The sequence below is a fragment of the Vidua macroura genome, chromosome 1, assembly GCF_024509145.1.
Source record: "Vidua macroura isolate BioBank_ID:100142 chromosome 1, ASM2450914v1, whole genome shotgun sequence".
NCBI classification, from domain to species: Eukaryota; Metazoa; Chordata; class Aves; order Passeriformes; family Viduidae; genus Vidua; species Vidua macroura.
The window spans coordinates 122515316-122534894 of NC_071571.1; the positions used below are offsets into that span (position 1 = coordinate 122515316).

Consider the following 19579-nt stretch of genomic DNA (forward strand, 5'->3'; position numbering starts at 1 on the left):
AATATCCAAGTATCTTTACTCAGAGGGACAGTATTGCTGGATTAAGATCCCAAATCACTCATTACACCTTGCAGTACAAGTACTTTAACACAGTTGCACTAGTATAATGAAAATAATAAATCCTATTACTGTGACTCTGTGCTTTGGAGAAGAGGTTCAGACCAGAATGCCATTTTTATTACTGAGGAAAGACAGGTAACTGATTTAAGTCTCTGGAAAGGCAAAAGTAGAAAAAAATTAAAAACTGAGGTGCAATCACCTGCCCTTTTCATAAGTATCTTCAGTAAGATACTAATAGTGACAGATTTAACATATACATATGCAGTTAGCTGGGATATGTTCAAATACCTCATGTTCAAAAAATATGTACTAAATTCATACTGTAAAAATCCTACCATCACTTCACAGCAAAGGCCATACAAAACAGCAGTACTGTTAGAAAGGCCTAACTTAAAGACTGAGAAGGTATAAAATTATAGAAGTCTTGGGTATACAAATGTCTGCTTCTAATTTAAAATACATTAGTATAAACAGGAATTAATTGAATATTCTTAATTGTAAGCATTAAAGTCAATGATGGCAGAATCAGGTAGAATATGTCTTAAATATATTTAAAATGAAACCAACATGACATGAAATATCATCACAATAACTGAAGTTTAAGAAACTCACAGTATTTACAGCATTTTATCCTACAAACATGAGTATGAGAAAGGCATCACTCATATGGTGATGCATGAAATACTACTGAACACCTGGTCTTGAGCCCTGCCAGTTGTGAATTACCACTTCCGCTTCCAGTATTTTAAAAGTTTATTCTTCATGAAAGCAGAACTTACTAATAAATAAAATATTATGTTCTACAGTACTGATGTTCGAAAGAGAGAAATTGTGGGAGGGATCCTTTCCTATTAAGGATAAAACAAGAAAAATCAGTTTAAGAATAGTATTGAGGAACTACAAAAATGAACAGGATAAGGTTTAGGGGAAAAAAGACACTAAAAGCAAAGTACATAGAAAATTCAATTCTGAAATCAGAATTTACCATAGCATATTGGGTGCTGGGTAGTTTGGTTTTTTTTAAGCTGCAGAACTCCTACAAGAAGCTGTAACTATTTTGTAAATTAACCTGTATAAGGAAAGATGCCCAGGCAGTAATATAATCATAGGGACTAATTCTTAAGCAGATGAGATATGGAGATAATAAATTTGGAATCAGTTCTAAAAGTCCACTAGTAGAGAGAGACAACAGAAAGAATACAGTTGATATAGTGATGGCATGTCATTTTCACACTACCAGGCAGCCAATCTTTGATGTTGTGACAAAAGATGACAAAAACGCTATGTTCCACCTTTTCTGTAAATTTTTTACATATATACACCAGTGCTGTACTGTTTCATAAACAGTGAAGCCAAAACATTTTGTGGCCTTCCAGCCACAAGCACAAACATAATAAAATACATGGCTACATAAAATGTAGGACTTGGGGGAGAGAGATAAGCTGGTCAGAGATGAAATGCAATTATATAATCAAAATATTTTTACATCTTCTATGCAGATATTTTTGAAAAATCTGACATATACAAAAGTGATGGCTCATTTAGGATACTAAGATTACAAGAATTAAGATTACAATTAGAAAAGTCTCTACCCCCCATTTCAGGTGGCTACCTAGGAAATTCCTACACCCAAGTGTCTCCAAAGAGGCTTCCCTTCAAGTTCAGCAGTGGTTACAGACACTTGCACCTCACAGAGAAAGCTGGACTGCACAGCTGTGCTTCCCACCTTCGTGCCTTTACTCAGCTGCCACGTCAAGACACAACAGAAATTATATTTCCCAATGTTTTAATCACACACATCTGTCCAGTCAAACTCTGCAGGTCATAGTGCTGCCATTTTTGTACGGCTACACTGCAGGGCTTATGGTGTCTTATGAGATGCTGCAATGGTTTCTCCTCATAGTCTCACCCACACAGATGCAGTAGAAATGCAATAGCAAACACATAAAGGGATGCAAATATTCTAGAACTGCATTTTACTTCACTTCCCCTTTTGAGCACTTACTACATAGGCAGCTACACAGGTTTCATTGAACAGCTGACTTTCTTATTAAACTATGTACAAGCTGTGAATTTTCCTGGCAAACTAAAAATGACCAAACCAAAACAAACTCACACAACAACAACAAAACTCCTCATATTTTAAAGTGAAAATATTGCTGTAAAATAGTCCATTCATTTTTTTAATGTATCAGGAAACACAATGTTGTGAGTTGACTATGTCTGTATAACAGGTGACCACAAAAGCTGCTCTACGGCTTACCACTTCAGCTGGACAGGGGAGGAAAAATATAATGAAAGACTTGTGGGTCTAGACAAGTGCATGAAAAGATCATTCACCTATTACTGTCACATGCAGAACAAACTCAACTTGGGGAGACTGACAATAAATTCATTTAATCAAATCGGAATAGGAAAAGAAGAAATAAAAACTAAATCTTAAGAACACCTTCCTCCCAGCCATTCTTTCTTCTCAGGCTTAACTTCACTCCTGAATTCTCATTCTCTATGACCCAGAGGGATGGCGAATGGGGGTTACAGTCAGTTCATCACATGTTAACTCTGCCACTCCATCCTGCTAAGGGCAAGACTCCTCATATTCTTCCCCTGCTCCAGCGTGGGGTCCCTCCCAAAAGCGACAGTCCTCCACAAATTTCTTCAAACTGAGTCCTTCCCACAAGCTGCAGTTCTTGGTGAACTGTTCCAGGGTGGATCCCTTCCATGGCATCCTTCAGGAACAGAATGTTCCAGCTGGGGCCTCCCACAGGGTCACAAGTCATGCCAGTAAATCTACTCCAGCATGAACTTCTCTCTCTCTCTCCATGGGGCCACAGATCCTGTAGGTCTCCCGCACAGGCTGCAGGTGGATCTCTGCTCCACCATGGACCTCCATGGGCTGCAGGGGCACAGGGCTGCCATGTTTCATCATGGGCAGCACCACAGGCTGCAGAGGAGTCTCTGCTCTGGTGCCTGGAGCACCTGTTTCCCCTCCTTCTGCACTGAACTTGATGTCTGCAGAGCTGTTCCTCCCCTCCCCTCCCCTCCCCTCCCCTCCCCTCCCCTCCCCTCCCCTCCCCTCCCCTCCCCTCCCGTCCTCTCCCGTCCTCTCCTCTCCTCTCCTCTCCTCTCCTCTCCTCTCCTCTCCTCTCCTCTCCTCTCCTCTCCTCTCCTCTCCTCTCCTCTCCTCTCCTCTCCTCTCCTCTCCTCTCCTCTCCTCTCCTACTTTCTGTTGTGCAGCAACTTTTCCTGCTTCTAAATCTGTTATCCCAGAGACACTACCAACAACACTGACAGGCTCAGCCTTGGCTGGCATCAGATTCATCTCAGAGCCAGCTGGCACTGGCTCCATTGGACACAAGTGAATCTTCTGACAACTTCTCATGGAAGCCACCCCTGTAGCCCCCGTTACCAAAACCTGAAGAATACTTTTAAAGATTGTGAATACACTCGTATGATGCTAAAAGCACCATGCAGCATAAAGAATTAGTTAACACTTTTTCTGATTATTATTACTTTTTGTATTTTTCTGGAATCACTTTATAGCCTTAGATCTATCTTGTGACGTTAAATATGAACTAAATGCTCAGGTGAAATGATTCTTAGACTATGTCACAGTAATTGAATAAATAAAGACAGATGAAGTAGATAAAACACCACAAAAGGCAGAAGGCATGGACAATGAGTTTTCAATCAAACAGACTTGTACAATGTGGGAAAATTGAAAAAGCAGTATTAGAAAGAGAAGTTGTATGCACAATCAACAGAGAAACTAATGGCCTGAACAGTCAAAACAGAAGGCTGGACTTCATCTGTGCAGAAAGTGAAAATGCACATATGCAGTAGAGTCACCACACTTTCACACTGCTCCATCATACAACCCAGAGTACCAAATTTAATCTGTGCACAAGTATGTACTGGTGGCACATATTACATACTTCTGAAGGACTTTACAAATGGAACAACTGAGGGCCAGCCACGGCTGAGCAAGAAAAATTACTTGACATATCTTGTATTTTATATAACCAAGAGTTCTGCTTATACCTTCTGATCAGTATCCATTTTTCACAACAGTATTACATTAATGATCCCAGATCCTCTTCTACAGAACTGCTACCCAGCAAGTTCTAGCCTGTGCTCTCTTTGTGAATCTGTTTCCTAGCTAATGAGACTTTGTTCTTGTCTTCCTTGAATTTTCTTATTAAAAAACACAACAGAAAAAAAAGAAAAAGACAATAATTTTTTTTCAAGATCACATCTAATTTTAATTCTAATTCCAAAATGCTTGCAAGTCTTCTCTAAGCCTGCTTTATAGCATCTCCAATTTAATAAGTGTACTGTTTCATCCACATAATTAATTAAAACATTGAAAAGTACAGGAACAGCAATCCAATAGACTGGGGGCAGTGTCTAAGCAGCAGCAAGCATCTCAAGGGTTTTTTTCAGATCAACCCCATTTTAGTTAGAAGCTTGTTAATGTGATTCTTCTGTGAAAGTCCCAAGTCACAGAACTCTAATAGTTAACAGCTTCCTAACTAAGAAGGGTTTGGTTTTAGTCTTAGCTTTAAAATTCCATTAAATCTTCTGTTCTTCTTCTATTCTCCTGATATTAATTCATTTGTTCAGTTACAAATAAACATACAAAACTGCCTAAAGGTAAAACATATTTCTGGTGTGCCATTTCTCACATTTAAAGCAAATATTTATACATTTGTGGACATTATTATAAAAAGTACTAAAGAAGTTCTAAGCCTTATGTAATTTCTTTTTACTGTGTTATATCTAGCAGCTTATTTGGTGTTGACAAAAACCACACAGCTCTGGATTACCTTCAGAGCAGCCTAATTAGAACTTTTGTCTTCTAATATCAAGTAACTAGATAGCCACACAGTAGCAGTTTAGCAAGAGTATGACTTAAAGCAACAATCAGCAGATGATTATCCAGACTAATTAGCAAAATTTATCTTATTTATACATTTTAAATAGCAAAATTAAAACACTAGGCATGAAATTGCACAGGGTCTCTCTGTTTTTAAAAATTATTTCTGTCTTACTGCTGGTTCCCCTGTTTATTCTTCCCATTTGCTCCTCCATCAATTTTCATAACTTTCTGTCCACTCCACTGAACCAGTTCACATGGCAGGTAAAGAGAAAGCTCAGAGGAGCATCTGGTCTGTACAAGGAGGGCCACAAACTCCTGACCTGGAGTGGGTACATGGAATTAGCCCCTTCAACTCCTCCTAATCAGCTTAGCTTTGCTGTCAAGCCATACACTGAAGTTCACCTCCTTCACACTGTTCCTCACAAAGCCTGTGATCTCACCCTGATGAGATCACATCTTCAGAAACCTGTGGCCTGGTTTCTTTTCTTTTACTGTGCCTAGAGAATCTACACTAGAGAAGTCTCTACACTAGAGAATCTTAGTTTCAATGAACATATGAACATAGCTACCAGCTAATTAACAGCTAAGTAATACATGACAGCAAGCAAAGTGATGCCTTAAAAGCATTTTACTTGGCAGAAGTATAAGATGGGTGGGGGAGAAATCACTAACTCTTTTATTTTCATTGTTTTGGTAAGATATTTTGCAAGCAAAGGAAGTGACACAGACTATTAGGGACTAATACCCAAAATTTAAGGAGCTGCAAGGCTTACAGAAAAGTTCCCCCTATTGCTCAGTGTTAAACCCAGTCCCTGAAGACTAAATACCACAGTTTCTTCTTTAGTTTTTTCCTCTGCTCTTGGACTGGAGCAGAAAAGAGTTGTAGATAAAGCCCCAGGAAGGCAAGGAAGGGCCAAGCAGCTGCAGTGAACACCAGGTCACAACATCGAATCCTACCACACTTTCAGATATTATCACCCATAGGGGATTATCCTTTCCCAACTCTCATGTGCAATGAATAAGAACCTTCCTGAGGAAAGGAAGGAAGGTATTTTTGAAAGAAAAAATCAAGTAGTAAACAGTTTAAAAATCTGCAGTCATATTTTTCAACCACTTCTTCAATCAGCAGTCAGTTCAACCTCTCTTTTGAATTACTACACAGAACAAGCACATTAAAACAACATAAAAGGACTTAAAACTCAGAAAACTGAGGTAAAAACTACTTCATCCTGCACATTTCTTTCATCATGAAACCATATCTGTTCCCTAGCTTCCAATATGATGTTGAACCAATTTGGTACAAAGAGCATGCAAGTCTCTAAATCAATGACCACATTACCATTACCGCAGAATCACATTATGTGGGAGTACATATTATTTATATCTGTCACTGATTCAATCCTTCTTTAACAACTCACTTTAAAATTGTTTCATGTAAATTTGAAAAGAAAAGTAAAAAAACAAACCAGACAAATAAGGCAGCTAATTATGGAATCATAGACTAAACATAAAGATTTTCTCAATCAACAAAATGGCCAAACATGGGGACTTTTGCTGACATTTAATTATGATGTGTTAGCAGCAGGGCAAGAACAGAAGTCTTACCCTGTAATCAAGACTGTATTTATACAACTTGAAATACATAGAATATGTCCTGGAGTAAATATAATAAACAAACATTTAGGATGTAGTAAATTACTTAAACAACTACAGCAAACGTCAAGTAACTAATATGAAAAATTGGTGATCTACAAAGCCATTTACATGCACAGTACCTGTCACACCAGCACAGTCACCCATATTGTATGGCACACCTGTACAGTAAGATATGAGGACTCATATAAGGATTAAAGGCATCTATAATTCAGGTTTACAAATATAAGCAAGGTGTCTGAATTGTCACTGGAGTCAAAGGAAATACAGCATGGGATTACCATGGTTTACCAGAGGGTTTGCATGGCCAAGCTTTGGCAGCAGGGGGTTACAGGGGTGGCTTCTGTGACAACCTGCCAGAAGCTTCCTCTGTGCCCAGCAGAGCCAAACCCTGGCAGTTCCAAAGATGGACATGCTGCTGGTCAAGGCTGGGCCAATTAGAAACGGTGATAATGCCTCCAACATATTTCAGAAGATGAAAAAAAAGTCCTTGCGCAGTTGTAATTGCGGGCAGAGAAGAGCAGGGTGGGAATGTGTGAGAGGAACAAGTGGGCAGACACCAAGGTCAGTGCAGAAGGAGGGGCAGGAGGTTCTCCAGGCACCAGAGCTGGGATTCCTCTGCAGCCCCTGGTGATGGCCAAGCTGAAGCAGCTGTGCCCTGCAGCCCATGGAGAACCATGGGGATGCAGAGATCTGCCTGCAGCCTGTGGAGGAGCCCCATGCCTCCCCATGCAGGTGGGTGCCTGAGAGGAGGCTGTGACCCCATGGAAGACCTGTGGAGAGAGGGACCCTGCTTCTATAGTGGAGCAGCCTGGCCTTGAAGGACTGCACTGCATGGAAGAGCGACCCACACTGCAGCAGTTCGGGCATGGATTGTTGCCCGTGGGATGGACTCATGGTGGAGAAGCTTATGGAGAACTACGTCCTGTGGGAGGGACCCCACGGTGCAGCCAGGGAAGGACTCCACTCCCTGAGCTGCAGGAGAAAAAGCAGGTGATGAACTGACCATAACTCCCATTCCCTGTCTCCCTGTGCTGCTGGGGGAGAATGTAGAGCTGGGAAAGAGGGAGAGGTAGGAAGAAGGTGTTTTTAAGGTTTTATTTCACTTCTCACTATCCTGCTCTGATTTTGTTAGTAATAAATTCAATTAATATCTCTAATTTGAGCCTGCTTTGCCCATGATGGTATTTGGTGAGTGATCCCTCCTGGTCCTTATCTCAACTCCTGAACCTTTCATTATATTTCCTCTCCCCTGTCCAGCTGTGGAGCAGAGTGAGAGAGTGGCTTTGATGAGTCCCTGATATCCAGCCAGGGTCAACCCACTAGAATCTTTTGAAGACCCAATACACAATACCAGCTGAGACACCAATTTGGATACCTGCCTATTCCATCAGCTGCTGCTTCACGAAGCAGACATTCTCTCGGAAGACTCATGCCACATCTGACACTGCATGTGGCAGGCAGTTCAGAGAAACCCTGACACGAAGAGGCAATGAAATGGCAATAATGTGTGTGTTTAAAGAAATGTATTACACCAGTCGTCAGTACAGCCAGCAGACCCAGGGAGTTATTCAAGGTGATCGACAAGTAGGCTTCTAATTCAGGGTTAGCTAACCACACAGCTGAGTGGCAGCTGAAAAGCAGACAGGGTAACTTAGTGTCTCAAACTGTACAAGATGCCAAAATACAGGCAACTGAATCCTACCCAAAGTCTATTGCCAAACTTGTCTTCAACAAGTAAGTGACCATGGATGTTACTAAAACTAACAGACACAATTACAGAAGTAAATAAGCTCCCTTGCAGAGACATGTCTTTTTGTAAGGAATGATGGAAAATGCAGGGGTTAGGGCACTGACTGCAATTGTGCACATTTTCATGAGCAAGAGTATAAAAACTTGTAACAAGAAATTTAACAGAAAGTGGAGCATACTGACAGGCAGGAATGCAATCTTCCCTTGCTTCCCTGGCAACAGCAAGGCTGACATGAAAAAGCTGAGAAAAGAGCAACTCAGGCCACAGTGCATCTTACTGTGTACAGCAAAACTAACGACCCCAGACTGTACACATGGCTATTTTTCTTTTCTAACAGAGAAATCAGTCAGGTCCTGCGTATACTACTCTTGCCACTCAAAGAATCAAGGAGAGACTTCATAGACAGACATCCTAACAGAGATCCTCAGTAGAGAAACTTTACTAATATTAATCTGAAAAAATGATAGGAAAAATGATTGCTATTTTGTATTAAAATGGTAAAGGACATCAATCAGATTATCAACTTGAAGATTTCAATGCCAGAAGAAAACTAAAATATAAAGAAAGGCAATCTGTTGCATCAGAAACTGTTTGGCATCTCAAAACATTTCAACAGGTTTATAACACAAAGCCCAAGGGGGAAAATGAGTCTGGTTTATATAAATGTTTGCTGTGTTAAGATAATCTCATCAGAAAGTCTCTCTCAATTTATTGTTCCTGTCCAGAAAACAGAGAAGATGGTATAAAAGCCATGGAAATTTCCAACAGGCAGTACAAGCTAACCCAGTTCTCACAGTGCCACAAATTTTAAGCTCAGAAAAGACTTTGAACCATCCAGACAGAATATTGGTTCAGACACAGCCATCAGTTTGACCCAGCCAAGATACCCTGAATTACTACAGGGAAGAAAATGTGAAACTCCTTCATGAAACAGCAAGGTTATCATCAGAGCCTTCTTTGTGGGAGGCCTTCCTCATCCAAAACTCATCATGGTTGGAGGGAGATCCCAAAAACTAGCTTATAGGTGGCTATAATGCCTTACCGATCAGAGGCAGGACACACACCCTACCCAACACTAGAGGTAATATCCTTTTTGTATTTGCTTACTGCACCTGAGAGCAAGCACTAACCCAAAGCACAAGAGCTGGCCATCCGGAATTGTAACTCTTCAGCTCTCTCCCTTACCATGACAATAAACTACTTATGACTTCTTGAAAACTGGAAACTGGTATCTCCTCCAGACACTCTGTGATACACAGTCATATCTGTACAGCTTTTAAAAGATGAAGTGGTCATCATATCATCTTACTCTATATACAGGTAACTCACAGTCACCTTATGTTAAACAAAAATGAGTTAATCAGCTTTCCTGAAGAAAAATAGCTGAATAGAAGGGAAGCATAAACTGCTAGTTTAACAATCAATCATCAGCTTAAAAGTGGGGAAGGGGATTAAGTAAATGAAAAAAACATGACTCAAACTTGACACTCTGATGCTACAGACTTGTTTGCATCAAAGCTGTAACTGGTTCCTTATTTGTGATATTGTAGTTTAATCTGAGGTGCTTCCAAGAATCTAGTTTCCGATTTAATGAGCATTTTGGAATTTCTCTCCTATATATTTCTAAAAGCTGCATTTTTTTTCCCAATTTGTGCAACAAGTAGTAGTTACATTCCTAAAATCTCCAATAATCTTTGATTGATTTTAAATTACAACATATACTTGAAGTAATACATCCCTCCAACTGTTACTTTGTTCTGAAGCAGGCAAAAATTACTTCTTGACTTCAATCCCTAACTAGAAATTGCATTTTATTAATGGAATTCAGAAAATCATCTCAGTTTTCCTTGACAGCCTGTGACAAACTACTTCTCATATAATTTGAAGTAGCAAATTTGGTGAAGTAGCAGAAACATGCCTTTTTCTTTGAAACAAAGTTATAGCTCCTGCTACCAGCCCTCCTCATACTGTAGTCAGCTGGCTATAATGAACAGCTACAAGATCCTCAGAGAAGGTGGTTTCAGTGGACTAAGCAACAGCTGTTGCACTCTATTGTTAGAAGTAGATAAAATTCGGATTTGTATGCCTTTTTTTGTTCTCCATGAGTGTATTTAAACAAAACCACTGTATTTGACAGCTAAAGTGATGAATGCCCACATTGAAGTCTCATACAGCTTCCAAGAAGTTGCAGCTCCCAGAAACAGCTGGGGTCAAATCGCCACCTTCTGTTCCTGAAACATTCCTGGAGCTCCCCCTTCTCTCAACTCTTCCATAGACAGTTTTTTAATTGCTTGGATATAAGATAATGTGGACATACAGTTCATAGAGAGACTAGCTCCTTGCTCACTGGGGGTCAGGACTGGGCCTCTGCTCACAGGCACAGACTACCTGTGAGATCCAGAGCTCTGCACTGATTTGACAGAACCTTCTTCCTATTTATAGTGCAGCTCTCCTCAGCCAATGAATTAAGGTAAAATAATTCCTGAGTATTGGATTGGGCCTACCAAGTGTTCTGACTGAAGATAAACACAAAACCTAAGTTTTCAACTGGAGAAAATTAAGTTTAGAGATGTTGTGTTTGGGGGCAAGGTCGTGATCAATGCTAAACATTAGCTGAACACTAAAAACCTGCCACAAATTCAGCTGCAGCACAGAGGCTACATACAACTGGCAGGATGGCAAAATGTTATTTCTGGAGTTGGATCAGCAATGAGGATACTAAAGTAACAACAAACAACAGAAAGGAAGATTGCTGGTAAAAACACATTTGTTTCAAATTGAGCACACTGTGAGGGCACAGAACCAGCATAACAAAACCAGACTTTTTCCTCCAACTTTTGTACTAGTGTTTAGGAACACTAAGTAGGATACACCATAAAATAGCAAATAGGAGACCTTCATCTATACAGCTGATGATTCAAAATAACTCATTTCCCCACACCAAAGGAAGTTATAAACGTAACTACTAAGGGGAAAAATGTAAACAAACTGAATTAAAATTTGGAATTGTCTCAAGTATTTTTACGTAGATAAAGTCAGAAATAAAACAAAAGATAATGCCGGCTTAAAGTGCAAGCTGATGCACTGGTAACATGAAATGATTCAAAATACTAGGAAAGAGTACATACAATTGAGAAAAAGCAAAAAAGAAGATTGCATTTATTGGGACTGGCAATGCTGTAACATCACAGCGGATGGATGGGTGGATCATGCTCTGAGCTGCCCTTCAAAGGAATGTCTTTCTTACCACTTACTGTACTTTCAGGACTCCAGGGCCATTAGACTCAGCAGGGTAAAGTTAGCTTTTGTGACTCTGGAACCACCCTAAACTAGCATAAAAGAACAAACTTGCTTTTGAACTTGCAGGGGGCTACTTCTGTTCACTACTAAGACTCCTACTCTTTCCCTTCCAAATCAAAATCAAATTTAAAAAGAGTACTTCAAAAAGGAAACAGGACCCCATTTTCTAGGATCTCTAAAAGAACATGTGCTATTAGACTACAAACATATGCCTAATACAGTCTAACCCCCTGCAAAAATGGATGTTCCTTGTTAACAAAGTGTTGTTCTCCTAGCCCAAGGGTCATCCAAAGTCTGTCTAGGTTGCAATGATACACAGCAGAAGCTTAGGTAGAAGTGCTGACCCCAGAGCTGTGCAGATCTGCAATCCAGCACAGCAGCAAAGACACACATTCAAAAAACAGAGCAGGCCCTGGAAATAGAACTGCCTCACCTAACCCTGTTCCCCTGCAGTGCTCTGTCCTGTCCTATCTTGGGGATATATCAGGTATATTTGTCTGACAGTACCTATGTCTCCCATGCTGCTGTCAGCTATGATACACCTGAGCAGAGGTAAACAGTACCAGTATTTGCAATGACAGCAAATAAAATCACTTCTTTTGGTGTCAAAATTCCCAGTGAGCCCAGGATTGGCTTAAAAACCTTGAAAAGATCTAATTATTACTGTGTCCAAGAAAAGAAACAATTTCAAATCCAGGATGGGCAAGTTGATGTTTACATTTCTTTTAAAATATTTTAAATACATTTAACAACTTAAAGTTTCACCAGCTACTGCAGCCACTTACTTTCATGCCTACTGTAACTTCTGAGTGTTACAAAGTATCAAGAGGCTTTGACTGCAGTGAGATTTGAGGAGAACCAGAGAAGGAGATAAAATTTTACAGGTAGCTTAATGGCATCCTGGGAAGAGAAAAGGCCTCCAAAGCCACCTTCTCTAATGAACTGCCACTGACAGTAATTTGTGGAATGGCCAGTTTCAGACGAACCTTGTAATGTAATAGCTGAAGAATTTAATTAAATATTAAATTCTTCTCATGAGACTTGGTAAATACTTATGGTTGCCTGGAAGACCAGATCCAGAACATCCTCATGAATAGCAACTCCACCAAGTCCATGGAAAATTGATCCAGTCCTGCCATCTTCAGCCAGTTTTCTCTTGCTTAAGGCTCTAAGTAATAAAAACTGGACACTTGAAAAGGGGTGAAGAAAAGATGATGTGGGCCACTCTCCCTTCTGAAGAGGACAAACCCCATACCTAACCCAGTGGATTCAGCCAAGAGAGAATGTTGAGAGATGCCTCTGAATAAACAGGGAGCTTTAACTGACTCCTGATCCAGGACAAGCTTCTCATTCCTTTTCACAAAGACAGACAGCCCTAGCTGCCATTCAGAAGCTGGACACTCATTTAATACAAGACCAGCAAGTGTCTTGCACTGAATTCTCCCAGGGTCAGAAGGGTTTTCAAGAAAATCCTTCTGGAGTCATTCATTACAATTCCCAGGCCCTAAACAGATACAAAAAGAATGTCTCCTGGGTATATACTCTTAAGCAAAATGCCCCCTTGAATGAACATTGCCTTCACAGATGAAACACTATTCTAAGCAGGCAAGTTTAAATACTATTATACACAAGCCTGAAACAAAAAGCAGAGAAAATATTTTCCACAGTCTGGAAAGAAAAAAGCAACATCATATCCAGGACTGAAGAAGGACCAGCAGAAGGGGGGAAAAGTAAAACAAACATACGAACTAACAGTTAACATGAAATTTTAAGAGTGCTTCTTGTTCTTGTCTAACAAAGCCAAAGCTACTACAGAGTGTTAATTCATTATTATTTTGTTTGTATCAGAACAACTGGGTATGCTTCTAAGTGACCTAACATTGCCTTCTACCAGGCCTACATATCCACCTCGGGAACAACGTTATCTTGATTTCATCCTTCAAAATGTATCAGTTGCTGGGATGTGTCATCTGGGTGACGCGGAAAAGTTCTCTATCACTTGCAGACAGTTACTTATCCAGACAATTCCAGTTACTGATATCAATCTGCACATTTAGTATACTCATATTTCCTTATATTCGTTTAACACTGCTTTTTTAAACTAGGGTCATTGTAGGAGAAATTGGGAACCACAAATACCTAACAGGTGCAAAAAATAAGCAGTAGCAATAAAAATTAGGTTACTCATCTATTTCTTGATCCAACAGATGACCATTTTCATTGCAAGAAACTTTTCAAGAAAATCTGGTCTCCGACACTCAAAAACATTTCCTTTAGCCTGGAGACAAAACAGCCTCCTCAAAGCCGGCAAGCAGTGAAACTGGAAGTGGAACCACTGTGATCCTTTGGAAGTTTTCAGAAGATGAGACTGTAAACATACCGTTCAAGTCAGCATGTGCTACTATGGTAAAAATCTTAGTAAGCTAACTTCTCCCAGAATCTAAGGACAGGAGGTTAACCCATACTTGATATAATAATTGGCTGCTGGTTATAATCAGGTTTGGGACAACAACGGGGATCTGAGCTCAAAGCCTGAGTTCTAACCAGTCTAAAAAGTGCCCCCTCCCATCATTTTAATGGTGACTAAATCAGAAGATTATGGAGATGCAGAAGCATAGTGGAGTCACAATATTAGTAATTAAATATGAAAACATGCTATTTACTAGGAAAAATTTAAATTTCATAATTTGATTTTATTTGGTTAAATAGAAATAAATTTGTAACATCCTAGTGTCACAAGCATAACATATTTCATTAATGGGAAACACTCCAAAAACTACCAGTTTAACAAAAAAGACCCACAAAACAAAACCAAAACCACAAAACACTTGCTCTTGAGATGAAGTATGAACAATCTTTAGCAGTTACAGACACAGATGTGACTTTAGTGTTACATTACCACAGATGGCTTTTCAAAATTCATTTTTACATTAGAAGTTGTGACAAGCAATTTTTTTATTCTAAATATTTTTTCAGAACAGTGCCTGAGAAGACATCTCTCAGATTCTTACTGAACTCTTGATCCTTTAATGCAAACATACTTTGGATAATGGCGATTGTGACACAGTACTGACAATGAGCAGACTCCCTAAATGCAGAGCCCTTGACTTTTTATATATATATATTAATTATATATGTTAACTACACTACATACAGATTCCATTTCCTCTCTTCACAGATTTCGTCATGCATTCCCACCAATTCCATTCCCCCTCCTTTACTATCTTTTCCTTCCTGAGCAAAACTGCCAGCCCAATTCCCTGACCTGCCTCCACAGGACCCCGGCATTGTGCTCTTTATGCCCTGCCACCAAATGGTGTTCCCCTGTCTCTCATTCTCTTCTTCTTTTCAGAGGAGAGAGAATTCAAGAACTATCGTGAAAAATACAGGCTATGTGTGATCCAAAGACAGGCAAAAGACAGGCCTCTTTTCCTATTGATTTTGCCGTTGGTGATAGGAAATAAATGTAAACAGTGGAAGGAAAAGTGAAGCTCTAGTGGCTCATTAACAGAAATTCTGTTGTTTCAGTTATCCTGAAAAAAATGCAGTGTTATGTCCTTCCCCAGTACATCAGTGATACTTGCATGAGGAAATAGATACTTTGCACCCCGATCAGAAAAAAAATCTGTGCCCATATCTATCAAATATATGCCAAAAAAAGGGCACCCAAACACACACACTTCCCTTTTTAAGACAAGCTCTCCAATGGAATAATACCATAAGAAGATGCATTTTGGGGTGAAGGACTGAGCATAATTGATGGGAGTTTTTAAGTGTTTTCAAAGACTAACAAATCAATAGCCACATATTTTGGGCAGGTTAAAACAAACAAACTGTCTAGATAGAGCATGACAGGTGCACCTTTCCTAATGGCTAGAGACCCAGTCTTGGAATAGGAGAATCTGCTTCACTATGGCTTGTTGCCTAACCTTCCCAAGGTCATTTGCCATGACACTTTACAAATAAAACACATATAATTTGATTCACTTCCCACATTCACACCAGTGTAAACCAGAGTCAGAGTGAAATTTACAAAGCTGTGGAGGAAAAGCGAACCTTTGCCCCCATAGAAGAGCCTGATGGTGTTAAATGCTTATTTAAACTTGGACCAGTCATTAAAACACCTCTGATCAGGTTCTTCTGCAAGTAAAATTAGAAAGTTTCTTTATGATCTACTATCTTGAATCAGAATTTAAGATTAGTCAAATTTATTATGATTTTGATGTAATTCTTGGGGAACAAGGTAGGTTGAGCTTCCAAAAAGATAAAGACTTTGGCGTCCAGGTTGAGCAGCCTGAGCAGAACCCAAGCTGAGTAACATGGCTGAAAAGTTGTCTGCAAAGAAAAGAAAATCTGAACTGTCCGTTCCCCACAAAAACTACAAACAAGCAGGCAGCCTCATTCCTGTTCCTAGCTGGCAGCAATAGGAATCTTCACAAAGACTGGCAGGAGCAGAAATCTCTCTCTCTGAGTTTTTTTAGGTCAAAGCTGGAAATCAGTTAGTTCACCAGCTGGAAATCAGTACTGGAAATCTTACACTGCTGCTGACTTTCTAGAAAAAAAAAGAGATTCCATTCAGAAATCTGACAGCCTGGCACTGTTTATATAAGCAGCAATGTCACAACAAAGCCTATACAGAACCTCCTTGTAGTTAGCAAATAGCTTAAATGCATTAGTATTACTTCACTGGTGTATACTGCTAACCTGGAATTACCACACAATCTAGGAAGACCTTACTCCTATGCAGCTCGATGCCACTGGTAAGTGCAAGTGAGATACACCAATGTACGCTCCCTGACAGAAGCACAGCTCAACCACCCCAAGCTATGGCAGAGCAAACTGCCTTCCTTGTGCCTTGCAACACTGCAGTTACTCATACACATCCCTCAGTACTGTTCAAGGCAGTATTGCACACAAGGAGAGGGTCTACAACAGCAGCACTTTATCTACTCTTTTGTACAGCATAAACTTTTTTTTAGTACCATGGTAGTTGCACAGGGAGCATTCCAAACATGGCTTGAGAAGCTTACGTCTTGGTATTCACAGAAACAGCTTGCTGGCCGTAAGGCAACACGAGCTACATACACTGCAAGGACTTTTTTTGCTTGGGTATCACTGACTTGTCAGGTGGGGACCCTGAGCACTACAAGGCAAACAGCTTTGCTGTAGGATTCACCCACACAGATAAGCTCAAGCAGCCCACACTTCCCCAGGAGGGCATGGCTGTGACTTCCAGGCCTGCCTGTAATCAAGATGAACTTTTTCCCACCAGACACCTGAACACTGGGAAAATGCCACCCCAGCCCATGAGAAGCCTGGACTAGGCAACTTTAGAGTAGTGTGTCTCTCGGTCCCACCTCAACGAAGGCCCCCAAACCCTCGAGCTGGGCGAGGGCCGGTAAACGGCTCTGCCCATCGCTGGAAGAGATGCTGACATCCATTTTGGGAGTGGGAGAGCCCAGCATTGATGGCAAAGTTTGGGGCCCTGTCCGAAGTTTCGGGGCAGCGCAAGACGTGCACAGAGAGGGCTGGCTAAGACACACGTACAAACACACGGCGGCTGAGCTGTGAGGTCCGCGCCGCTGACCGGGCGAGCAGTGCCGGGCGCCCCTCGCCCCGCCGGCGGCGGAGAGGCCACTGTACGCCCCCGAGGCCGCGCACCGCGACAGGCCCGGGCGGGACACGGGACGAGGAGCAAGTTCGTGTCGCACAGAACTCCTTCCCGGGGACTGGGGCAGGGCAGGGCAGGCCCGGCGTGGTCCCTGCCGAGCTCGGCCCCACCGCACGGCCCGGCCGCGGCCCGGCCTTGGCGCAGCGACCGCCGCCGGCAGCCGGACCCGTGTGCGGGGAGCTGCGGGGAGCTGCGGAGGGGGTCCAGAGGGGGCTTCCCCGGCCCCCGGGGGCGGCAGCGTTGCCCACCTGTGCCCCTGCCCGCCTCCTGCGCCCCTCGTCAGGCGGGCGGTTGGCGGCGGACGGGGGCCCCGGGGCGGATGGCGGGGTCGGCGCCGCCGCCCCCCGCCGGAGCGGAGCGGGCCGGCGGCGCCGTGGCGCAGCAGCGCCGGCACGGCCCCGGGAAGGCGGGGGGCGCCGGGGGGCCGACGGAGCCCTTGCCCGAGAGCCGCCGCAGCGGCGGGAGGAGCGGGAAGCCAGGACGGAGACTAGGACATCGCGGCTGAAGCCACCCCCTTCCCTCCCTCCCGGTTACCTGCTTCCCGGGGACACTTTGGAGACGCCTCCAACATCGGCAAACACTAAAGAGAACTGACCCCGCCGCCGCGGCGGCCGCCGCCGGCCCCAACCACTGCTTCCCCCCCCCCGCCCTCCCGCCGGCGCCGCCGCCGCCCCGCCCCGCCCCGCCGCCCCCGCGCCGGGCGTCGCCCCCCGCAGCTCCCCTCGGCCCCCCCTCACCGCCGCCCCCGCCGCGCCCGCCGCCCCCGGGGCGCTCCCCGAGCGCTCCCGGCGCTGCGCTCCCCCCGCGCCCGCCGCGCGAATGGCCCCGTCCGCAGCCCGGCCCCGGCCCGGCGGCGCGGAGCGCCCCCAGTGGCGGCGCGGGGCCCTGCGCCCTCCGCCCGGCCCCGGTGGGCCCCGGCACCCCGCGCTCACCTGCCCCCGCCGGGCTGGGGCCGGGGCCGGGCTTCGCCGCACGGCGAGGCCTCGGCACCGCGGAGGAGGAAGCCCCGACCCGGGGAGCGCGGAGAGCAGCGGCGCGGGGGTTGTGCCGGTCCGTGAGTGGGGTTGAGATCGGCCTGGCGAGCATGCTCTGCCCGCTCTCAGCTGCTCCCGAGAGCCGCTGCCTGCACCGCTCCTTCCGCGCCTGGAGAGAGCGGGCTGCGGGCAGCGAGACTTCAGGCAAGGAAAAGGGCTGGCAGAAATACAAGGGAGAAAGGGGCAGCCACCACAGCACACCAGAGAAGAGGCTTGATTTTATTTCCCCCATCTGCTGTTACTCATCTCACTCTAGCTTGGACCACTACCTCTCCAACGTATTTCCCCTCTCACCTTTCCCCTCCGAGAGAGCTGTTTTCAGAGAAAGGTAAAAACTCATAAAGATTTATGTGAATATTTTCTTCTCTCTAGAATTAGAACAAATAACTGATGCAGTTGCTGGGAGCTGCCTGGAGGGAGGTTGCAGGAAGGAGGGCCAGGGAGTGCAGCTGTGGAGGTTCAGCCATGGTGCATGCATGAAACCTCCTCCTTCCCCAGGTGGGCACAAACCCTCCTCTCCTTACACATGCCAGGGCTCAGCCACATAAAACCTTGGGATAAGTTGCTGTTTCTGTGCCTTTCAAACCAAAATCAACTGTTTTTGGTTTTGTCACCATTAAAAATATTTATCTTGTTGCCTTGTTTCAGCTTTGCACATCCCTTATAGAAGGCAGAACTAGACAGAAAAAATGTAAAAAAAAAAAAAAAGGCAGAAACAAAAAAAAAGTTTATGCAAATTGAGATTAAAGTCTAATCTAATTTCTTCCTTTAAATTAGAACTTAATAGACAAATAGAAGGGAGAGAAATCAAAGAAATCAATTTCTGACCATCTGTAGCATGAAAAAGATAACATTCAAGTCTTTATCACAAAGTAATCAGAAGTTTATTGTTCATTAATAAAAGATTTCTGAGTTTAATCCACAGTCTAACTTATTTTGTAAAAATCTGTTTTCTTGATTGGCTCAAGTAAAACAAACCAAGAATTTTTATATCTGTGCAAAAGCCAAGTAGAAGCATCAGAATTTGAAGCAATCCTCTTCCTACCTGATTTGCAAGACGGCAGTAACAAAATTCATCAGGCTCAGAAACAAAACTAGATTTTTGAGGGGGCAAAGATCTATACCTTTTTGCTACACAACTAAGTTCTAATGAACCTTTTTATATGAGAGTTATTAGTTATAGCAAATGTCATTTTAAAAAAACAACAGATAAGTTAGGATCAGAATGA

The 19579-nt window shown here is 42.9% G+C and overlaps 1 protein-coding gene across 3 annotated transcripts in view; it reads right to left on the reverse strand.

The window, feature by feature from the left end:
- The window catches only part of STAU2 (staufen double-stranded RNA binding protein 2), a 170798-nt gene extending 152715 nt beyond the window's left edge, over positions 1 to 18083 (reverse strand). For 2 of the 3 annotated variants that reach the window (XM_053995840.1, XM_053995685.1), the window contains exon 1: positions 17851 to 17949. The gene's annotated coding sequence lies outside the window, so the exon portion shown is untranslated. Of the gene's footprint in view, positions 1 to 17850; positions 17950 to 18053 lie in introns of those variants that run through there. The other variant, XM_053995765.1, reaches the window with a different exon arrangement.
- Between the last annotated feature and the right edge of the window lie 1496 nt (positions 18084 to 19579).